Source organism: Erithacus rubecula (assembly GCF_903797595.1).
Source record: "Erithacus rubecula genome assembly, chromosome: 8".
NCBI lineage: Eukaryota > Metazoa > Chordata > Aves > Passeriformes > Muscicapidae > Erithacus > Erithacus rubecula.
The window spans coordinates 14,420,419-14,442,970 of NC_136659.1; the positions used below are offsets into that span (position 1 = coordinate 14,420,419).

General features: G+C 37.3%; 1 protein-coding gene across 1 annotated transcript in view; it reads left to right on the plus strand.

Annotated features, from left to right (window-relative positions):
* The first annotated feature begins 205 nt into the window (after positions 1–205).
* Positions 206–22,552, plus strand: part of CWC22 (CWC22 spliceosome associated protein homolog) — a 215,658-nt gene continuing 193,311 nt past the window's right edge. Inside the window, 1 exon segment of the mRNA XM_079310467.1 lies at positions 206–216. The gene's annotated coding sequence lies outside the window, so the exon portion shown is untranslated.

A 22,552-nucleotide genomic window follows, 5' to 3' on the forward strand; every position in this document is an offset into this window, starting at 1 on the left:
CTTTATATGGAGTTTCTCAAGAGAGAATAATCTTCTGCATCTGCTTGTCCCTCCCTATTCAAAGCTGATTATGTAGACAGCCTAGGACAAGTAGGATGCAAAGGTGTTTTCCAACCAAGCTGTGAAACCTAGATTTGTGATTATATTTCTAGGCTGAATTTGCTAAGGAAAACAGAATCATGTAGCTGAATATTTTCATAAGTCAGTTTTCATATGGTCTTTTTAGAAGGTTTGACCTGTAACTCTTAAAAATTCAATCAGGAATATTTCTGTAATTGGGAGACAAAACTTCAGGAAACTATCTGAAATGAAACAGAGTTTTGTATTGACCAATAAAACACCTTATTTATGTACTCTAAAATGACTGCATTTATTATGCCAAAATTAATAAGAAATTATATACTTATTAGAATAATGTATTAATGCAAATATTGCTTTTTAGCTATCATAGAATCTATAAGCTATTCTAGTAATTTTCTGCATTAAATAAGACCTACTGTTGATAGCAGTTTTGGATAAATAAAATTAAATTAAAACCTTGTAGTTAGCTCTCTTCCTCCATCTGAAGGGAACTTGCTATTGTATTCAAATGCATACATATGCCTAAAAAGGCATTTATGCCTAAAAAGGATTGCCATAAGTCATCTTGACCTAGCAATAGAGCATAGAGAAAAAGGCAACCTTGATACACAATTATTATTCAGAAGTATCTGTTTGAAACTATTGCCTATGTTCACCATATCTCATCATCAGCTGGCAATATTCATATCAAAATCTAGAGGATAATAAGTTAAAAATAATCAATAGTAATTTATCATTTAATTTATTACTACTTCCTCAAATTCTAGAAGAGTGCTTGATATAATCAGCTGAAGACACATCATGATAATTTAATACATTAATAGTTAGAGGCTTCAGTTGAAGCTCTATCTCCTTTCAGGGCTTGATTATACATCTGTAAAATATTTCTTTCCAGCTACATTAATTGGTAATTTGGCAGGAAAAAAATACTGCAAATTAACTTCTAATAATCATCTTTTACTGAATGTGTTCCTATCTTCTTGAGTATGGAAAGATAGAATGTTTAAATGCATTTTCCCTAGTGCACAGTGGGCACTTGTGAGACTGTGCCATTGTGCCCCCTGTCTGGAGCCCAGCCTTGGGACCAAAGACTGTGTCCAATGGGGCTGGATCAATTAGGAGCCTCCCAAATGCCATCTGACTAGGCTGGCCCTGAGTTCAGCCTTACACTCAGTTGTTTAGGTTCTTCTGGACTCATGCCTGCCCATCAGGAAATATTGGCTGCTGAGTCAGATGATGAAGCCACAGAATGAAGCACACCTTCAGGGGTCAGGCACTGGCTGCAAGCGTCTTTTGGTCGGTACATGGAGTTGGATAGATCTGGCTTTGAGACTACAAGGTCTGTGGATCCTAGTGTTGGATTGAGATCTGCTGGGCATTTATGTAGAAAGACAGCTCTGACTGATTAACCTGAAGAAAACGGTTAGTAATTAAAAAGTTAATTACTATTATCCTTGTGTGGCAGGTTACCAGAGCAACAGTCATTTTGCCGTGGGATTGGGCTGAACTTTCTAAAAGAGGTTTAGGACTACAGTTCTCTATTTAAGATATGGCAAACAAATGCTATTTCTTCCTTCTACTCCCTTTGTATTTTGTCACCTGTGAAAAAAAAGAAATCCTCAAAATGGCTTGGCAATGGGTAAAGGAAGACCTGGAGGCCCAGCTCTCTCCAATGATTGGAAGTGATTAAGGACAAAAGGATAGCCAATAAGCATGCTGCCAGGATTTGGCAATATTCCCTGCCTTCTGAAATAGCATTCTAGTACTGCTGGTGAGACCATCCATCAGCACCACAGACATTAAAAATGTGAATGACTATTTCTGGAAAAAACATTTGCACTATTTGTATTAGTTCTAGTAATAAAAACTCATGGCAGCAAACCCACTCCAATTCATACTGAAGCAATTCACACTGAAGAAATATGTCTTTGGAAAAGATGAACAGAATAGCCAGAAAGAAATTTCTAAGAGCTACAAAGACTGTAACAAAAGCAGACATTGTGGCAGTAGAAAACAAATTGCCAGCTATTGTAAATCCTATTATTTTCTCAGTGTGCCTAAATAGCATACTACCAGGACTCCCACTGACATTACTAGCATGGAAATAGAATATTATTGTGAATGCATTTTCAAAATATTATAGAAGCCAATAGGGTCCACATAACTGTCTATAGAATGTGCAATATAAGCTATCAAGCTCTGCCTCTCCTAGCCAAGAGAATGTGCTTCTTACAAAGAGTGAGCCTGATTTCTGGCGAGGCCTCTGTTATGCCACAATAAATATAAGTAAATAAAACTAGTGTATTCACAGGTTTAAAAGATGTTTTTGCCACCTGATTTCCATTTGACTCGTGCAGTCTGCTACAGGGTTGACATGTTACAATTTCATCACAAGGTTTTTCTTTACATGAGGCATGTTGTGAGGAAATGGGACATGTCATGGCTGAACATTGTATCCATGTCTTCATGCTCACCCATGGACTGTTAGAGATGTTTCACATCAGTTGTCTCAATACAAAACAGGTGACACAGAGTGCTGCAATGATGTTGAGAAAAGTTTTCAAAAAAGACAGTCTGTAAAAAAAGGGGGTTTTGCCCAAACTTGTCCTATCTATCAAAATTCTTTCATTCCCCCATGCTAAATTATTTGTTTATACACAGCTTTCAAAAGAAGTGAGAGGGTTTTTAAAAATCCCATTTCTCTTTCCTGCTCTATAGTTACATTGTAAAAAGCTCAGTCATACTTCAAAAGACAGAGGGTTCATTTTAATGGTGAAACATTGAGGAAAATATGTTCAAACACAAGCATGTGAGCTTGCACACACACTCTACAATAATCTTGTATCAGGATATTTTGAAAAATTTCTAAGAGATTTATAAGTTTTAATGATCAAACAGTTTGAAGATTTAGATTCTAGAGCAATCAGAAAAGTAATAATTTTTACAATAAAAGCTGAAGAATTAAATCACTGGCAAGTACAGTGAAAGACTTGGGTTCACCAATGCACTTGTAAATTCTGTTCTTGCAGCTCAATTGTTTTCACTGTCATATGGCAATAATTTAGATGTCCTCATTTCCCGTGAGAATTTTGCAGTGTATTAAGATATAGTAAACAATAGTTTACTTCAGATATGTAACTTTTAAAAAATAAGCCCATCACATTGCTATGTAAAGAAAAATATACTTTATTTTAAATTCTGATTATGCATACACTCCAATATCCGTTTTGTACGTGATCCAGAGATTTAGAATTTTTCAGGTTTTTTAGCTTACCCTACAAAATCCATGGCAAACAGCCTCTTAAAATCATCATTTTGAATATATGGATAAGGTGCTTGAGAGATACAACTTAATTCTGAGAATTTAGTATTTTGTATTTCTTCATCATTTCCCGCACAGAAGCTTTTCTGACACTGTAAAACAATTTAAAGAAATAAGTTTTCTGTGGCCAGTGGTAGCTGTTTTTCATTTGGTCCATGTGCATAAAGCCTTGAATTTTCAGTTCTTGCTTTTAAGTTTTAACATGAGTAATTTACTTAAAGTTTAAAGGATTCCATGTGTGTTTGCAAGAGGGAGCTGAGGCTGCATGAAAATATCATGTATATAAAGACTTGGGGAGATTGGTTTTGAAATTATAATAGAAAGAATTTTCCAGAATAAACTCAATTTATAAAACTTTCATTATGATTGTCAAGACAATTAAAAGCCTATAAAAAATTTATGTCTAAAATATGTTATGTGAAACAACGTTTTCAATTTCTTGCAGAATCAGAAAAATTTGAGGAAAAATCTTGCTACCATTTTAGGTAGATTTTTTTGTAAAACTCTATAATACCTTCAAGACCTTATTGTCTGTGTGTGTATTTGTGCCTTTGTGTACTTAGAACAATTTTACTACAGTGCTACCTTTGTTTTGGTAACATTTGATGCCCTGTTTACAATGAAGATTTCATAGAACATATATATTGTGAGTACTTTATGGGAGAGATAAGTGGTGCCTTCAAGGGAAATTCAGTGCAAATTTCTCATTGTGTAGCTTGGATTTCTCAGCATGCATATCCAACGTGGACCACTGAATACAGGCTCTACAGCACACCTGAGGGATGTACAGATGTTCACATGAGTAGCAGTGTGCATGCAGTACCAAGAGACAGAGAACAGATCATCAGTATATGAGTTGGAATAGATTTTAACTTGCCTGATAAAAATTTCTCAGGTCATCCAAGAAAGAACACAAATTTAGTAGCCTATGTTTCAGGTTGCATGCAAAGTTAATTGCAAACCACACACAAACTTTTACAGCAAATCTGTCACTTCTTTATATCACTGAGCCATGCTAAACACATCATGTTACATGTTTTCACAAAATAAGCATTTTATTGCACCTTCCAAGCTTTCATGCAGAAGGAGTGTTAAATCTCTTAGTGCAGACTTCAGGAGATCAGTGTGAATCTCACTAAGCAAGACTGACTGCCTATTGCAATATAGTTTGGACTCTACAGCTGTGAAACCTTGTATGTATAGATTCAAAATAAATATGTCAAATTACCATTTCTCACAATTTTTAAAAAGTAGCAGCAGCATTCTCATATATCAGCTGCAAATTTAATAGATTTTGCATTCTAGCATGTCTCATACCTGCTAGTGAAGGCACACCTCTGCCTGTCTACACTTATTGCCTTTTTATTTAAAACAAACAGTAAGAAGAAAGAACCCCACAGAGTCATTATGAGAAATGTAAACAGTTCAAATGAGACACAAGTAGTGTTTGGATTAGGGACTGAAAGGCCACTATCTTGCACTTAAATACAGTGGTTAGACAGCTAATGTATCACGCAAATTCCAGCAGCTTGGAAATGCGGGCACAAAAACAATGCAAATTGAACAACTGTGATGAATAATTGAAATCATACCCTCAGTGCCAGCTTCTCTGCACAATTTTGCAGCTTGACACAGATTCAAATTTTATAGTGTTTGTACAACATGAGTTTCACAACACAACTAAAATTATCTCTCTCATGGAGAATCTCCTTCACAATAGGGCTGACTGTGTATGTGTAAATGCCCCAGCAGTGTGCTTTAATCTTTGACTTTAGTTCTCTACTGATGTAATCTAGTAAATAAAATTAAGAAGTATCTGCTGGAGACAGATGTCACCTGTTCACTTCCAGTTGTTTCACATGCATCCTGTGAATTTATCTGCTTTGCCTGCAGCTTGTACAGTCTGATATAATACAGGTTATGTTGAGGACCTCATGAAATATGTGTTTTACAACCATATTTTCAGGTTTATTTGCACAAATAACTTCATGTCTTGATGCTAATTTGCCTTCAAAAGAAACTTAGAAAATAATTAATGGGAAAAGAAAAAATAATGGCATGAATTTATTACTGGTATTTGCTTTAAGTTTGAAGGGACAAACCTGTCTTATCAGTATATAACATTGCCTCCTGACTTGGTAGCTGTTTGTTCTTCCTCAATCCTGGTGATTCTGAGGGAGCAATGACACACAGTACATTTCCTCCTGTCAGCCAGCCAAAAGATTAGAGCTGGAGCTGCTTTTCACTACCCAACCTTAGCATCAAAACAAGTTGGGTTTTTTTCAGACTACAGTTTGAATTTGCTAATGACAAAGGCAACTCCCAATGGGTGTGACAATCATGAGATAATCAGCTTTAGAGGATTAGAGGACCCCAGGGGTGTGATTAGCTCAGGTTGGCCAAGCCCTCTGTCATGAATTAATTCAGAAATTAATATTTGCATTCTAACACTGCATCTTAGTGAAACTGATTTCTAGCCTATGATTTTTTTCATTAGGAAAAGCAATTCACATCGCACAAGACAATTGGCAGCTGTAGTTAATGAAATGTGAGATGATTAAGCAATAAGGATCTGAATTTTGTGTGGTTTACTTCTGCCAATGATCTTTCAATGCAGAGAGCACATTCATTGTTATTTTTAGTCCATCTTTTTCCTGCACTCTCCTAAATGCTTGATGGAATATTTTCAATTCATTTGATTCCACGGTTGACAATCAGATAACTTTTCCTTTCATAATTAGCAATTATCAACTGTACAGAAATTCTGAATGCCATTGGTTTTGCATAACAAACAAAAAGCAGAAGTGATGATAGCAAGTTTGCTGAACTGAAAATACACCTTTTGGATTGCTATTGTCAGCTGTTTGGGAATTTGACGCTTGTCAACTATTTGGGAGTTTGGAATGGTGGCCCATACTTAAGAAGGCACTGGTGAAATTGTCTGTATGTCTGACAGTCACATTAAATCCAACCAGGCAAAATTGCCACCAGACACACATTTAGCTGATGCATTTGATAAAATAGGCCAGAGAAACATAATCTGACAATGCAGCAGTAATTTAAATCTGTTTTATCAAATAAAGGAAACAATTATGCACAATAAGAAACAGATAGAGGTTTGTATGGCTACCTTTTTGCTTTAAGACAGATCATTATGTGTGGAGGATAATAGACAAATAGCAACCTTGTGGGTGCTTAGTATGGCTTACATGTGCACTCCTTCTCTTCTTTATATCCATTTGCCTGCTGGTTCCACAATCTGTTCTTCAGTGTTGGCAATTTCTTGGATACATATTTTTTGTAACCTACTTGTTCTGATCATGTGTCTCAATTTCCATGTCTATAAAATGAATATGATAGTGGTAGTGAACTCTCCAGTGCTTTGAAATTTATTTATAAAAAGCATTACATACCAACAATAAAGAAAATTAATTTTGCAGATTTTTTACCTGGACTTTTGGGTTTTTTTTCTTCTCTTTGGGGTAAATAAAAAAAATCCTATTCCAGTACTGCTTACATTCCAATCAGGAATTGTTTTTTAACTGAGCAAAGATATCTAATAGTAGTCACTTCTGGCTTTCTGCCTTACCATTCCATTATTCTGTCATATCCACCAAGTATTATATAATCTGTTTATATAATGTTGACCTTGAATCGTGTTAGATTTTTCTGTTACATTCCCTGGGAGAAACTGATTATTATTTTTATGTTTAGTTGCATTGTCTGCCTAAATACTTCAAAGCACTCAGCAAAACCTGACCTTTACTAGTAGTAGCAGTAGTCATAGCTGTAGCCCTGGTGACAGAAGAGCAGTAAAATTGTGTAAAAGCCAATACTTAAGCCTCTTAGCCTGAGTATTAAATTGCTCTTTGCTATGTGGACCTGGAGAAAGGAAAGGAGTAGAGACTGTAGTTGATGGGCTTTCATGGACTTTGTTGAATCACAGCACGTGTTAGTCCAAAACCTGAAGGTTAGCTATTACTTTGTTCTTAATATTTGAATCTGTCTTGTTCCCTCAGGACACTTCTGTTCTTAATATCCTTTATTAACATGTTAAATAGAAATTTTAAGGGAGTTTCTATGTTTCTGTATCCTTGTTGAGATTCTCATCACTTAAATCCCTTTTGCAACCTGTTTGTCTTTCTTCTCCTATTGTTCTCTTTCTGAGTATACTCCCACCCACTGAAAAATTTATCCGTAGGTTTTATGGTTTGAAAAGTGTGTCTTAAAAACTGAAAATCTAAGTGGAGTGGTGCAAATCTTATTGGTATATATTGCCATTAGGCATTAAATGTAAAATATAAAAGTAGACTTCTTGTGAGCTCTGCAGTCATTAACAGTCTGTGGCTGTGGAAAAGTTTTAGACATAATTCCAGTTTGATTTTAGTGGGTGGACAAGTGCCTCTGTAATTCTGGCTCCTGAGGACAGATGAAGACACAGCTTTTAACTGTGAATGATCTTATCTTGCACACTGGGAAGCAGTCCATTGTGAAGGCAGCTTCATTGGTACCATTGCAGTTCATCCATAATCAATACAGCACACTGCCAAAATTGTATTCTGTATTCTGCCTGATAACTGCTAAAAACTCCATGTCCATTGTACAAGGACAGCACTGTCCTAAGGTACACATTGCCAGACTCAGTAGGGGAGAGAAGAGGAATAACTGCTATCCTTCCAGTATGGCTTCAGCCAAAATCATCACTATTTGGGATTTTTTTCCCTGTAGACACAGTCAACAGAACCTGCAGAGTCACTGCCTGTCAGAGGACAAGCTGCTGCTGTACACAACTGAGCAAATAATGCTGCCAAAGTGAGAGTGCTTTGCAGGGCTGGCCCTCTGCTGCCTCAGAGCAGCCCCCAGATGAGCCTGCTCACATCCAGACAGACCAATGGCTCGAGGTTATATGTACAAACAAAGGAATAGGGAGACCAAAACTTTGAGGTGGAGACATATGTGTCTATCACGACATTCATACTGACAGAAATGTGGGCTGAAAACATGTGTGGGGACTTTTGACATTCCACAATGTTCCTTTCTGTATCTACAAGTGCTGGTGTGTTTCAAAACTGTGTACCTTAATGTTTCCATTTCAGGTGTTAAAGTACTTTGCAGGTTACATTTTTTCACCATTCTGAAGTACTGATTCCCTTGATGTATAGGGAACAGATTTTTTTCTTTTTTTTTTTTTTTTTGCAGTGCATATTGAATGATTCACACCATACCATTTTAGCATGATATACAACTGTAGTACAGCATGTCTTTTGTATTTCCCTTAAAAGGGTAAAGAAATCCTAAAATGTTTAAAGCTGAGTTTTATCCAAATGAAAAAATGTTGGCTGCATCCAATCAAATTGCATGGATAACAGGTCACTGAACTGGATAGATTTTTCTCAGGCTCTTAATGCTGTGGTGTGCATGGATGTGAAATTTCTGCTGCACATGTTACAGATAATGGATTTTCAACTGTCACTCAGAAAAATATCCTTTCAGATGCAGTATTGCATTTACAACAACAACAACAACAAAAGTTCTAATCTTTTATTAGAATAAAACTTATGGCAATTCTTAAAATAGGTTTATTCTGCAGCCACCTTCCTAAGCTTAACTGGAAGGGTTAGGATAGGTAGCAGCAATGCAGCAAATATGATGGAGATGGATATCTGGGTTTTCTAATGGTGTTTTAACCATTCTGCTGTTTGATAGAAAGGACCCTAGAGATGCTCATATTCAGCACTCACCAAAATACAAGAACTCTGGCTTCTGTACCAAGTATGGTTATAAAAATGTCTATTCTGGATTTTGTAGTGGTCTAAGTAAGTTTCTATTTTTGAGCAGTCACAGCCAGAGCAGTTTGCACCAGTGAGTTGCTCTGAGGCATTGGGGCACTGAGGTGATGGTAGGGACCAGCATCTGAAATGCTGGGAGCCCTTTTAGCCCTCAGTCTGTGTTCAATCCATGGGTAGGGGCCACATCTTATTACCAGGGTCAGCCATCATTTCTGCTCTTGCTCTGTGTCCACCCTGACCCTCGTGTGGGAAAAAATTGGTTCTTGGAACTTCACACAGGAAGAGATTATAGACAAGGACTAAAAAGACAAGTACACTCAGCAATATTTATAAAACTTGAATTAAAGCTTCTGGTCCTCTTTAGCAGGATGCAAGGTGCACAGTGGCTCAGGGGATGTTTGCAGACAACCTGCAGCTGGCTTACAGGAGATGGATCTTAACTTTTAGTACAGTTTCTGTATCCAGGACTGAAATTTTCTTTGAAAAGATGGGAGTTCAACTAGGTTTGCCTCCTGCAAAAGTAACTGTCAATAGGTAAGCCTTTTGTAAAACTTTTGTTCTCAACAAAGTGTTTGCACAGAACAATGCAGAAAATGTCCTTACTTAGCAATAACAGAAAGGCCTAAATAATATACACATTATTTAAGTTGTCTGTACATTGATTTTATTTGTCTGTACCTTATAAATTTGTAGAAAGGTCTTTCAAATACACCTTTTAATCTATTAAAAGTTGCTAAGTTTGAATTTTGTGCAATATTTTAGCACTGTTGTTTTACTCTTCCCTCACACAAAATAGTAACTGGGTAAGCATCATGGACACTTATAGTCCAACATTTGAGACAACTAAATGAAGATTAACTTGCATGGATTTTTTTGCATTTCTTTCTCCTGATAAAGGAACTGCCAAAGTTAGTGTTTCACATTCCCAGATTTTTCTTAGCAAAAATATAAGTACTAGATAGTCTGCTATTCTCTGTGCATACACAAAGCTGCAATTAATACATAATAAATTTCAAACCTAGGGTGAAGGGTCAGTTCCCAGGAAGCACCCAAAGTATATGAAATTCTATTTCACATTTGTAATGCAAATGTTCCCACAACACAGTCCTCTAGAGAAAAATGCATACTTGTTTTCACTCCAAAAAAATGTGAGCATGTCCAAGCTATGTTTAGTGTAGAAACAACTCTGCAGTGTGCAGTGCTGCAGTGTAGTTCTGAATAATTTTAGAAAGTAGTTTCAAGAGCTATTTTGCTATTGTCCCTCTCACAGTAGCCAAATTAATTCTCTTTCTTTCCAGTAATAAGTACTAGCTGATCAGTATTGTCCTACTCTCTCCCTCTCCTCCTTACTCTCCAAAATATAAAAATTTTGGGTTAAGAACACAAAAATAATGAATTTTCTTGGTATTCATGAAACAATTTGTTCTACAAAAAGCTGTCCTTTCTAAAAATGACATTTGAATTGTTGCTTTGGTGATAAATCAAAAAACTTTTCAAGAGAGGCACATTGTGGGGCACACGCATCTTGAAATATCCTACAAGAAAAATTAAATATATGCATTGTACTGTAATTTCAAAATACCTCCTGTCCTTTCCCAAAGTAAGTCTTCTTTTAAAAAGTTGAAGTCTTTGAAGATGTATGACATAAGATAAGACATTGCTATCAGCCAACACCCACTTGAGAAAAACAGGGGGATTCACCAGCTGACAAGGTTAAGAAGGAGATTTGACCAAAAATTTTCTCCAGAATTAATTAATTGAAGGATAAAAGCTGATTTTCCAAGGCTAGACTTTCTCAGATTGTTCTACATTTTCTGTGTTTTAATATTTTGATGAGAATTCTATGTCTGTCTACTAACAATGTCCAAATCCCTTTTGATAACTTTTAGAAGGAGCAGAGTGACTGCTTAGCTGCAGGAAAGGAGCAGAGGCACAGAGCTTCCTGCCCTCTGCTTTGCCTTTTTTAGATTAGAAGATGATCAGCTATGGATCTCATAGCTGCATTTTGGATCTTCAAGACTGGAAACTTTTAATAATCTTTCACTGGAAGAAATTTTTTAAAAAGTGATTTAAATAGTCTTCTTAATTGTCATTAAGTTGTTTCTTTTCCAAAATCATGCACTTAAATGGTTGTTTTCCTAATGTCTATAAGGAAAATGAAGGTACAGATGCAAACTTTGCAGCTTAAGCCTGTCTCTAATATGTGTCTATTGAAGGAAAAATCCTTTGCAAGTGCATTTATTTCTTTGGATTAGAAGTTGAAAGGTAAAAATAAAGCACAAAAGACTTTGTACTTTCAATTCATAGTAATTCATAGAAATAGATCTGAAAGGGAAAAAGATGCAGATTTTTTGACAGAAAGAAGAAGGTGAGGTGAGACAAATTATGCTAAGACTCTGCATTATAATTAAAATTCTAATTGCCAATTCTAAGGCATACCATTTCTAAAAAGCATACTTTTAAGCAAAAGTACTGTTTAAAGACAGAAGGTCATCTGGTTAGAGCTCAAAATAAAAACTCCTTGATGAGTTTCTGATTCAGAGCTATTTCTCTACTAGTATTGGATGATGTGATAAATTAATACAATAGCATCACAACTTAATGATTATTATCTTACTGATTTATCCTATTTCCTTGTAAATAACAAATGCTCTAAATTGTCTGAATGAAATTCAAACCTATTAATATTAATGAATTATAAAAAAAGATTATTTTAGATCTTGCAGTTATTCATAAATTCAAGTAGAAAGATATCTTCAGAACAAAATTTTTATCGCTCTAAATAAAATACAGGGAACTGAATGAAATATCTGACGTCTTGTTGAAGAGGTCTGGGCACAACTGAATGTTAGGTTTCTTTTGCATCTATTTATCAATTTTCTTCTTAGTGACAATCCTACTATTGCAATGAAGTGTGACTGTACATGGCGAAATTTCTTTTCCCCTTCATTCATAAAATACTGGATTTTAGCTTCTATTTCCTCAGGAAACATGGAGTCTTTTAGCATAAAAGTCTAATGGCAGACCATGGGTAGCACTGTGCATGGTGTGGTATAATCTGTTGTTAGCTGCCAGGGCTAGCTACTGGTGTCTAGTAACCTGGACCAAGAGGAGCCCAAACCATGCCCAGCAATATTACATTGAGGTCCTGTTCACTGGAGAGAGGGACAGCAAAGTATGACATTGGTTTCTGGCTGTTGAGTTGGTGGGCCAGAACCTTCCTGGGAAAGATGAAATATGACAATGATCCTGTAAATTTGGAAGGGTTTACTGCTGCCATCAGTAGAGAAAGGTTGTTATGCCCCATCCCATCCCACCATCTAGATGGCTTCACCATCTATCCAGTTTTCCTAGTGTTAATAATTGCACTAAAATAAGAGATCATCCTGGGAACTGGTTGGTGTGTGTGGTAGGGAGATAGCAAGCTGTTAGTACATCTCTCCAGTCCGTGCTGTTACGTGTGAACTGGAGCTGCTGAATACTTCAGTTTCTCTCATTTAACAGTTATGTTTGATCAGCAAAGGATTTTAGTTATTGGAGTTGAGTTTTTGCTGATACAGGAGTGTTTAGTCAAGTGTGAGATGTGTGACACTGGACCTCAGCTAAGAAAATGAGGTATTAATCAAACTTAGAGAATCTTCAAGTTCAGTCCTGATTCTAACATGCCAAAGCAGGCCAAAATGATACAAATATGAATGATTATAGAACAGAAATATGGGGAAAGTGTTTCAAATTCTTATAACAATGAAGCTCTGGAAGAGATTTCTACTAAGAAAAGGATTGTTTTGAATTCAGAACTCTGTTTCACTAGGGCATTGGTTGACAGTAGTGTTTCAGTCTTGGAATACTGGCCTTGTTTGACTGAAAGTCTCCATTCTGTGTTTCTAAGCCTGCAAACATGCAGGTATGCATGTATTTTCACTCACATGAACTATAAATCTGGTAATAAATAAATCGATAGGAATGTTCACAGTTCCACTGCCAACATGATTAAATGCTGGAAGGATCAGGACTTTGACTTTCCATAATTTAGCAAAAGGATCTTATGAGTCTGAACTACTAAATATTACCAAAAATGCAAACAGTTTCTAAAGTCTGTTGTAGTACACACAGAGAAGGTTGTGGTTTCACAACAGAAATCAGAAATCTTGAGGAATACCCTTAGAGTGTTTTGGACTTTTCTTGTTTGCTTCATCCCTGAAAAGAATGAAAGAACTTTGGTCTACCAAGTTGTGTGATGTTTAGTGTTTCTTGAATTCTACATTTCACTTGCATGCTTTCCACATGATTGCTCTTACCAGGGAACAGAGTCCATACTTAGTAAGTGTGCTTAATAAAAGTCATATTTCAAAAAAATAATTTAAAAGTATATCTCCAACTATAATCACACATTACTTCATATTAATACAGGTTTTAAGTCTGAGTAGATTTTATAGTAAAAAAAAGCACCTTCTTTGTCTCTATATGAGTCAAGTGAATAATTCAACATGAATAATTTATAAGATGAATTGAGGTTCCTCTTTCATGTACCACCTACGTGAAATAATTTCATTTATTTTACTTTTTTTTTCCTTTAAATTCTGAGGCAATATGCAGATCTGAAAGCAAAGCTTCCTTACCTAATGGTGCTTGGTCAAATAAGATCCATGTTTCTGTATCATGAATGGATGAGCAGAATATAAATATGTTGTGGAAGCAGATGTTATAATTACAGATTTTAAATCAGCTTTTGACAAACACTGCTTAATATAAAACCTGCTCTCAGAAGTTATTACCAGGAGTAACTTGAATAGGATAAGATGCTTACATAAATCAAATACAACAGAGTGATCAGAATCGTCTCTGAATTCACGTGCAGGTGTTTTTGTGGTGAATCCCACTTTCCATAGGTAAAGAGAAGGAGTGCTGCCTGTTCTGAAGGTGCTGGAGTGTCCCTGAGGTGCAGGGCAGTGCGCAGGGGCAGAGAGCTCTGTGGTGCCTCCAGAGAGACCAGCACCAGCTGACAGACAAGGCATGGCTGAGGCAGTCCCAGTGCTCTCCTGGTACTCAAATCAAAGAGTGCCTCTGGTGTACGAGTTAGGCCACCCTCAGTCTCTTTAATACACACTGACAGCCAGGCCAATTCCAGGATACCCGAAAGAAAGAAGTAGGAGCTGCCTCCCTCCTATGTCTGTACTCTGTACCAACTCAAAAAGAATCAGGCCTATATCTCCTACTTCATAGAGAATTTTAGACTCTTAATCCTATTTAAATTTTAATATGAAGGCTTGTTATAGTTTCTATAATTTGAGGCATTAAAAGCAGATGAAGCATCTTTAATCATAAAAGCTTCATTGCTCTAATTTACGATACCTGCATTTTAAGCCCACCATAAAGTGGATTGTGTTTTGGGGGGATGATAGTTCTCAGTAAGCAAATGTGATCCATCAGGAAACCTGTTTACATTAAAGCATTTTGACAGCACCAGTAATTAAACCTGTTTCCCAGGTGCAGAGCAATATTTTAAATGCCCCTCTGGCTACAGTACCATTCAGGCTTGTCTGTCTTTCTCCCTTATCATCCACTGCAATAACAAGATAATGAGAAGATAGGAAAATATAAGGAGGGCTGGACTAGCAATTAATAATCTAAGTATGCAATCAGAAAGTTAAAATACTGTTTTAACTGATTTGCATATTAGTTTGCATGACACTGAAAAATCCCTTTGTGCATTTCCACATGCTTGAGAAACAGTAATAGGAAATCATGGCACCAGTCCTTGCTGCTATGAAAAGTTATAGCTTAAGATGATCACTGCTGACTTTGAAGTGTGAGTTGGCTCTAGAACATACCTATGCAGTGGTTTTTATGCAGACAGCATGTGATTTTTTTTCTGTCAACCTTGCTTTGAATAACAGTGCATGAACACTGGCAAATTCTAAAACCTGATGAACTTATGAAAGGATAATTTGGACAAGCACATACTTGTGCCGTGAAGCCAGGGATAAGATCTATTTCACTTACACACAACAATAGTTCAGATGCTGCTCCCTGTCAGACCTACTAAATTCTAACATCCTGCCCATGCTAACTTGCTTCCTATCAGCCTCCATCTTAAAAGCCCCAAACTGACAGGTAACCAACCATACACTTACTGATATTTTTTGGGAGTAACCAGTCAGTTCTGCTCCTCTCTTCATTGGCCAACACACCAGGCTACAGTGCTGCATTTCCAACCTTTCTTCGAAGCCTTTGGAAGAAATCTTTGGAAGAAGAGTTTCAGGCATAGGTGTGCTCTTGGTGCTCTAACCAACATATAATTTTGTTATTCTGAAGATGAGGCTCTGGCACATGTAGCTGATTAATTCTTTCCTGGTTTTTGCAGATTGTCAAGGTCTGTATATCAAAAGTGGATTACCTTGGGAGAATGAGGTGATTCTGGCAGTGGGTTGAAAGCAGGAATAATAATCCATCATGAGAAGTTTTGAGGGGGAACAGGACATTCACAGGAGGTGTGGAAAAGAAAGGATTTAACACTATCCTATTGCACAGCCATATATGTTGCCCTTTCCAATACAGTATTTCTACAGCTGATGAACAGAGAATTTTCACCGCTTGTAAATGCTTGAGAGCATCTCTATCATGTGCTTAACTGAAGTATTTATCACTTAAGAACACCTTGAAAAAATCAGAAAGCTATAATTTTTGAAATAAGAAATGCCATCATTATTATTCCTACACAGTTTATATGCAAATTCATGCTTCCCCCCAAGCTTGAATTCACAGAAAATTAAATGGAACAGCTTTTTTCTCCTTTCATGTATTTTTCCCCCATATTGTGAAATAAGGCATTGCACAAAACAGGCATGTCGCTTGTACAATCTATAGTCATTACAATGCAATCTTAAATGCTGAATCAGGAACCTTGGGATATCTTCATATTCAGTGCTAATTGAATAATTTCTGTGGCTGCTCACCAGCTCTGCACTGTGTCAGGAAGCTATGAAGAAATATTATTATCATGGGTCTATGCCTGGTGCACTGAGAACCACATCAGAATCAAAGAGATTTTTGAGTAGTTATTAATTTCTCTAAATCTATAAAAATACACAAATATTTATTAGAAGCAGCGGTGACTATTCACCATCCATTTTATTGATAATGGGAGTGATCTGATTTAGCACAGCTATAAGAGTCATGTCTTTACACATATGGTACAGAAGCTATTTGTTTAAAAACCTCAGCACAGCAGATTACTTGAGACATTGCACTTAAAAGAGAAAATATGATCATTATTCATAAAGCTATTGTCAGAGGGCATAAGTGAGCAGTATGTGTCCTAATGCCTCTACATGCTGCTCAGCTGAAGTGCAGCAGACTCATTTCTATCTGGGTTTCTAGGGTAAGAGGCTGCCTGGATCACCAGAGAGCTGGCAAAGACTGTCTCCTAAGCAGCATAAGGAATATCTGTTAGAAGTAGTTGTAAAAACCTGTGCTACAGGAAAGCTCATAGTTTGCAACAATGACTTGTGTTTGTTTGTACAAAATGCCAGCTCTGTGCCATGCTGTGTGCTGTATCTGTTTAGTGTTTATATACAAACAAAGTACTCCTGTAACCACAGGACTGGGTCATGTCCTGTCTTGTTCATTGGGGAATTAATTGTACTTGTTTTAGAGTTAGCTGTTAAGGAGATTAGGAAGGTGAAGCATAGCAGGGTGGCTGTGGTTGCATGGCAACTGGAAAGAACAGTAACATCTGGTATTCTTAATTTTCTTAGAACCTATAGGTCTTTGTGTCATTGTATGAGTATTACTATTTCTACAGCCATGCCTTTTTTGCTATTTGTTAGCCAATAGGTAATGTCCTTGATGTTACCAGCTGACCCAAGGGCAAAGTTATATCTAACATTGGATGCTGTGATGTTAAAGTCAGCTTCCTAATTGCCAGGCACAGCTCGCCCCAGAGGACACTCTCCAGCAGCAGCATAGAGGAAAAGGTCTTTCCTCCCAGGAAAGACTGGCTTTGAGGTTAGTCAGCCAGTGCTGTTAGCTACTTCAGCATAGGGTGTGTCTCCTGAAACAATCAGCCTAGTTGAAGTTTTGTTTACTGTCCACCTGAAGGACTATTTCTTTTCTTTTAGGAGGGCAGGGAGACCAGACCACCTGTCACAAGAATAGCTTCTATAAGGAAAACTCCATCAAGTGCACTTTAACTCCTCTTCCTTCATAATCTCCCCACTTGTGCCTCTGAACGCTTTATGTTTTATTTCTGACAAAGGAGCTTTTTTAAAGCAATGTTTTACTTCATTCATTTTTGAAATAAAAAAGCAGTAAGAAATGTGGTATCAAGTGTAGACCAGACTGGTTTTGTTCACCTGCCTTTAGCATTTGACATCACTCCCCAACCCATGGCTTTCTTCAGTGGTTAATTTAAAATAAAAGGAAAAACAGGGTTTTCCACAGAGCTTCCCACTAGGGAGCTGCAAACAGACTCAGCAAGTGCCACAGCTCTTGGCTGGTACAGAGCCTTGGAAAACCTCCCTGGCCTTACCACATCAGGGACAAGGTCTATTTTAAGCTCTCCTTGCCTCTGTAGGGATCCAAACCAGCCCATATCTTGAGCAAAGCTGCTGATTTCATCAAATCTGACTGACAGTGGGGTTTTGGGGGCAAAAGCTTGAAGGGAGGGTGAACATGCTCAGCACCGCTCAGCATCTCTCTGCTCTGGACCCACTGATCTGCTCCATGCCAAACAGAAAAAAAAAAATAATGCCAAAAGCATGACAAAGCCCTTTTCTTCCGCCTCATCCCATTGCTGGAAAGATCAAGCAGAGACCTGGAGTTTTGTGAACATCAACCAGGAAATATTTTCTTCAGTCAGTGAACTTCAGTGAACCTTTTGTGTGCATTTACTTGGCTGCTGCAATTCTTCTTGTCTCCCAAGAAGCTGTTGAGAGCACTTTGAAAAAGCTAACAATTGTATAAATGTAGCAAATTAATTTCTTATATTTTAAAATATTGACTAGACTAACAGATTTTATAACTGATGCATAAAAATTTCCTTTTGCATATTCTGCCTTTAAGACTTCATTTTATAAAACCACCTTTGTAAATCCTCTTTTTGCTATTTCCTATTCATTCTTTTGTTCAGATCTTTGTGAGACTCAGCCCAGATTAGAATTCATCATGTCTTAAAAAAATGAGATGCTAAAGGTATTCTTTCTTCAATGTGCATCTCCAGCCTTTCTTGACAGGCTGTCAAGAAATATGTCTCTAAAAAGCCAGGTTAGATCCTCAGAGACAACCAGTGATGCAGTTCTTAGTAATGTGCTAAAACCCAGTCAGAGTGCACCTTATTGTTGCTGTGTGCAGTGATGTGACATGTGAGTTATTTGTTTGCTCTGCCATAAGATAGCATTAGGGGATATAATGTGAACAGATCACTCATTTGTAGAAATATTTATGGTGCTGCTTTCGAGGGATCATTCAATTCAAAAGCAGATGGCAAAGCATGGATATTCATGGACTATTTTAAAAGCTATATTAGGTAAAATGTTTTCATACAGAGCAGATAAAGCCTGTAACATTCTGATATTTTACCACATTTATTACTTAATGTTTACATATATTTACAATAAATCTTCATAAATGCTACTCAAGCAAGAATTTGCTAGTTCTAGTTTTTATTACAGTATATCCCATGAATTCTTTATTACTCAGGCCCTTGACCCTGCAAATATCTACACATGACTTAAATAATACTCAGCTGAGGGGGGGCTACTGTGTTCAGCAGTATTTCTAGCATGGCAAACTCTGGGAACCTGTGGTCTGTGTGAAGATTTTCAGTTATCTGGGGAATTTGAAACTCCATCTCATGACAGCTAAAAGGAGTCTAGTCTAGAAGTGATAATCTTATCTGCTCAGAACTACAGAATATTTCTAAGGTGTTACTTTGAGCCTCCAAAAACCAAATCTTTTTTAAAGATAATGTCCAAAGGCTTTACTATTTTGCAAATACAAATTCAGGTAATTGTAAAGTAGCTGTTTTGATAATTTCATGTTATGCTTGCCCAACTGCTCGAAGCCTGGCTTTCTATGGTCCAACATTTCAAAAAGGAGGTGAAACAAAGGCTCTTTTAAGTCACTATTTGTGTTGAGTTGGTTTCCATAGAATAGGTGATTTAATATGTATTAAAATGCCATAAAATTTTCAGCTTCCTGGTTGTGTTTGGTGTCCCTCACTCAGCATTCCCTTGCTGCCTTCTGCTCCTTCAGGAACATCCACATGCCCTCTCCACACAGTGGCTTTAGAGATCCACACACTGAAGCTTGACATAAAATGAAAAAAAAAAAAAAGATCAGAACGTACTTTGAAATTATTCCCTCGGTAAAATTTGTGACACAGCAGTTTGCTTTACCCATTTCAGCTGTGCTCACTCGCAGTGCTCTTGTTCCCAGCTGTGTGACATTTAGCATAGTTCCCATTGCATTGGGGTGCTCCAGGTAGGGGCTCTGAGCTTGCCTTTGGTGACTTCTGGGCCTGGGTCCCAGCTGGGGCTGTTTGGGTTGATCTCACTGCCCAGCTGTTTGCAATGAGCAATGAGCTGTGCCAGAGCCTGATTGGGCACAGGCTTTTCCCTGTGCCCTTCTGTGTGGGCAGGAGAGGGCTTTAGCTGCACTACAGGAGTGGCTGGGAGTGTGGAGCTCTCATTGCTTTTGTGTAGGCTCCTTTCCACAGGATGGGTAGGTAAGTCTTTGTGGTTTTATCTCAGTGAGTCTGTCAGGCTCTGGATGATGAGTATCTTTGATAGAAGAAGTAAGGGGCTGAAGTGTATTAAGATACCACAACTGTTTCCTAAGCAACTTTCTTTTGAAGTATTTGGGTTTTTGTTTTTGGGTGTTTTTTTTTTTTTTGTTTTTTGGGGTTTTTTTTGTTTGTTTGTTTGGGTTTTTTTCTGTGGTTTTTTTTTTTGTTTGTTTTTTCCCCTGTGGCTGTTTAGATATGGAGGTATAGTGCTGAGTGTGGGTCAGATTATTTTGGTTGTGCTCTGTCCTGTTTCTGAAAAACTACTGGTACTGGGGTTTGACTAGCTTGAGCTTTGCTGAGCAGAATGTGGTGGTTCCTACACTGCTTTAGTATCTTGAGATGTTAGGGAGAGATTTTTATCCTTTTTTACTATTTCCATTTGGTCTATAGCTCTCATGGTAATAGAAATTAGAGTTCTCTGCTTCTCCTCTCTCTCCCATCCACCCCAGTCTTAGCGCAGTTATTTCATGTTAAAATTGAAATAAGCTCTGTGACTGAATGTGATGACCTCACTCACTGTGGGCTGTGCTTGTCCTTAAGCTGAGCTTTTGGGAAGGGGCCATCCTTCATACCTCCATTTGACTCTTGCTTTATTTCTATCTCTGTTCTTTTGCAGTCTCACAGTGTTGGTCTTTTTACTCTTTCTACTCCTATAAATTGAACTGCCCTTCAGCTAACAGTAAATGCATTTGGTGCCATAGCAGGAAACTATGTGCTCTGGAAAATACCTTGCCATGAGCATTCAAAGGCTGATGTAGAGTGTGCATATGTATGTGGTGTTTATTAAAATGTGCTTAAGTAAGTATTAATAATGGATATAATGATAATGGTTGTTATGGGTTTTCAATCCACTGGGGAAAATAGAGTACAAACTACAACTTGAAATATTTCCCTGTTGAGAAATAGGTGGATTGCAACTACTGCAGTTTGCTCACTTTTCAAGAATGCTATTAGTTAAATCTCATTAGTGCCATAAATTGTCTGAAGGAGATAATATGCTTCTGAAAAATGCTCTTGAGTAGGTAAGTACTTCAGTACAGCCATGTTAACAGCATAGTAAAGATAGAATCTGTTCTTTCTGACTTAAATACAGTATCTCTGTTATCTGTTCTTATAGAGAAAGACCTGGATAGAGATCTGGGATTTGCTGTCCTTGTTCAATTTGGCCCAATGTGGTACTGACTTCGGTTGGAAACTTAGATTGGCTAAAATGGTGTGCAGAGTTTGTGTGTGCTATTTGGATTAAATTATTTAAGCCTGGTTTCCACCATCATTCATGCTCTGTGGGGGTTTGTGCTCTGAAAGCCTGTGAAATATTACAGCAGGACTCTTTCAAATTCCTTGTCTTGCCTGCCAAAAAGAATAGTAAGGGGTAAAAGCAAAACAAACAAATGAGACTCAGTAAAACTTACTGACTCTGCACAATGTTGAGACAGGCTGTGTGTGGTAGGCTTTAAATTAAACAAGAACACAGGGGACTATATTTAATTTAAACACCACTCATCCTAAAATAACTTAACCTGTGGAATGATTGCTGTGCAAACACTGTAATAATATAGCAGAGCTGTCACTTCAGTCAGTATTTAATAGTCTCTGGCCAATTTCATTATTAACACTTAGAACACTTCATGAAAAGTGATGAAAGTACCGATACATAACCTGTACTGAAATCTCCAAGATCCCACAGAACATTTTTGTAGCTACTGCCTGATACTTCTCAAGGGGGACTGCAAATGGTTGTGAACTTGAGCTGTTAGCAGCAGATGCCAAAACTCCTCCTGTTTCAAGATTGCAAACAAAGTAGATGAAATGGGCTCCTCACAGTTTTGCTTCCATGCGGTCTGTGTGGAAGCCTGGTAAGGGAGAAGAAATGTTTCCTCCTCCTATTGCAAATAATTGAGAATTGTTTTTTTTCTTAATTTAAATTTATATGAAGACCATGTTGATATATTGTACTGGCTGGAAGATATATTGAAGCAACAGCCCAAGAATAAACACCAAAAAAAGACTGCAGCTGCAGAAAAAAGTGTCTGAAGTTGTGCCGTTAGTTGTTTTGTTTTTATTACCCTGTATTCCAAAAGTTCTTTTCCATAACACAGGTCCTAATGTTCATAGAAAGAAGCAGACTATCCGAAGTTTTGATAACTATTTGTGTGTGTGTGTATATAGATACTGTAATTATAGTGCAAGTATGAGAGAGTACCACTAAATTCATTAGAGTTCCTGTGGTTTTTGTTAAGGCTCCAGAAATAGACTTCCCTTATAGTGGAGAAGAGTGTAAGAGTTTCTGCTTGGGTTATCACTGGGCTTTGGTGGAGATGATTTGATGTATCTGTGGCTGGGTTGATGGTTGTTGTTAGTAACAGCTGGCACAGGGCTTGGTCATTGTCTGAAGGAGACAAAATGGAATCTCTAGAGAGCCTGACTATTTCCTTAGTTCCTGGCATCAGCTCAAGCCATAAGTCACAACCTTCCTATGCTGAATTACAGCAGCTGGGAAGTTTGTGTATTTCCATTAGTGACAGATTAAGTAATGTTAATTTGAACTTGGAGATCTTAACTTTAGGTGCACCT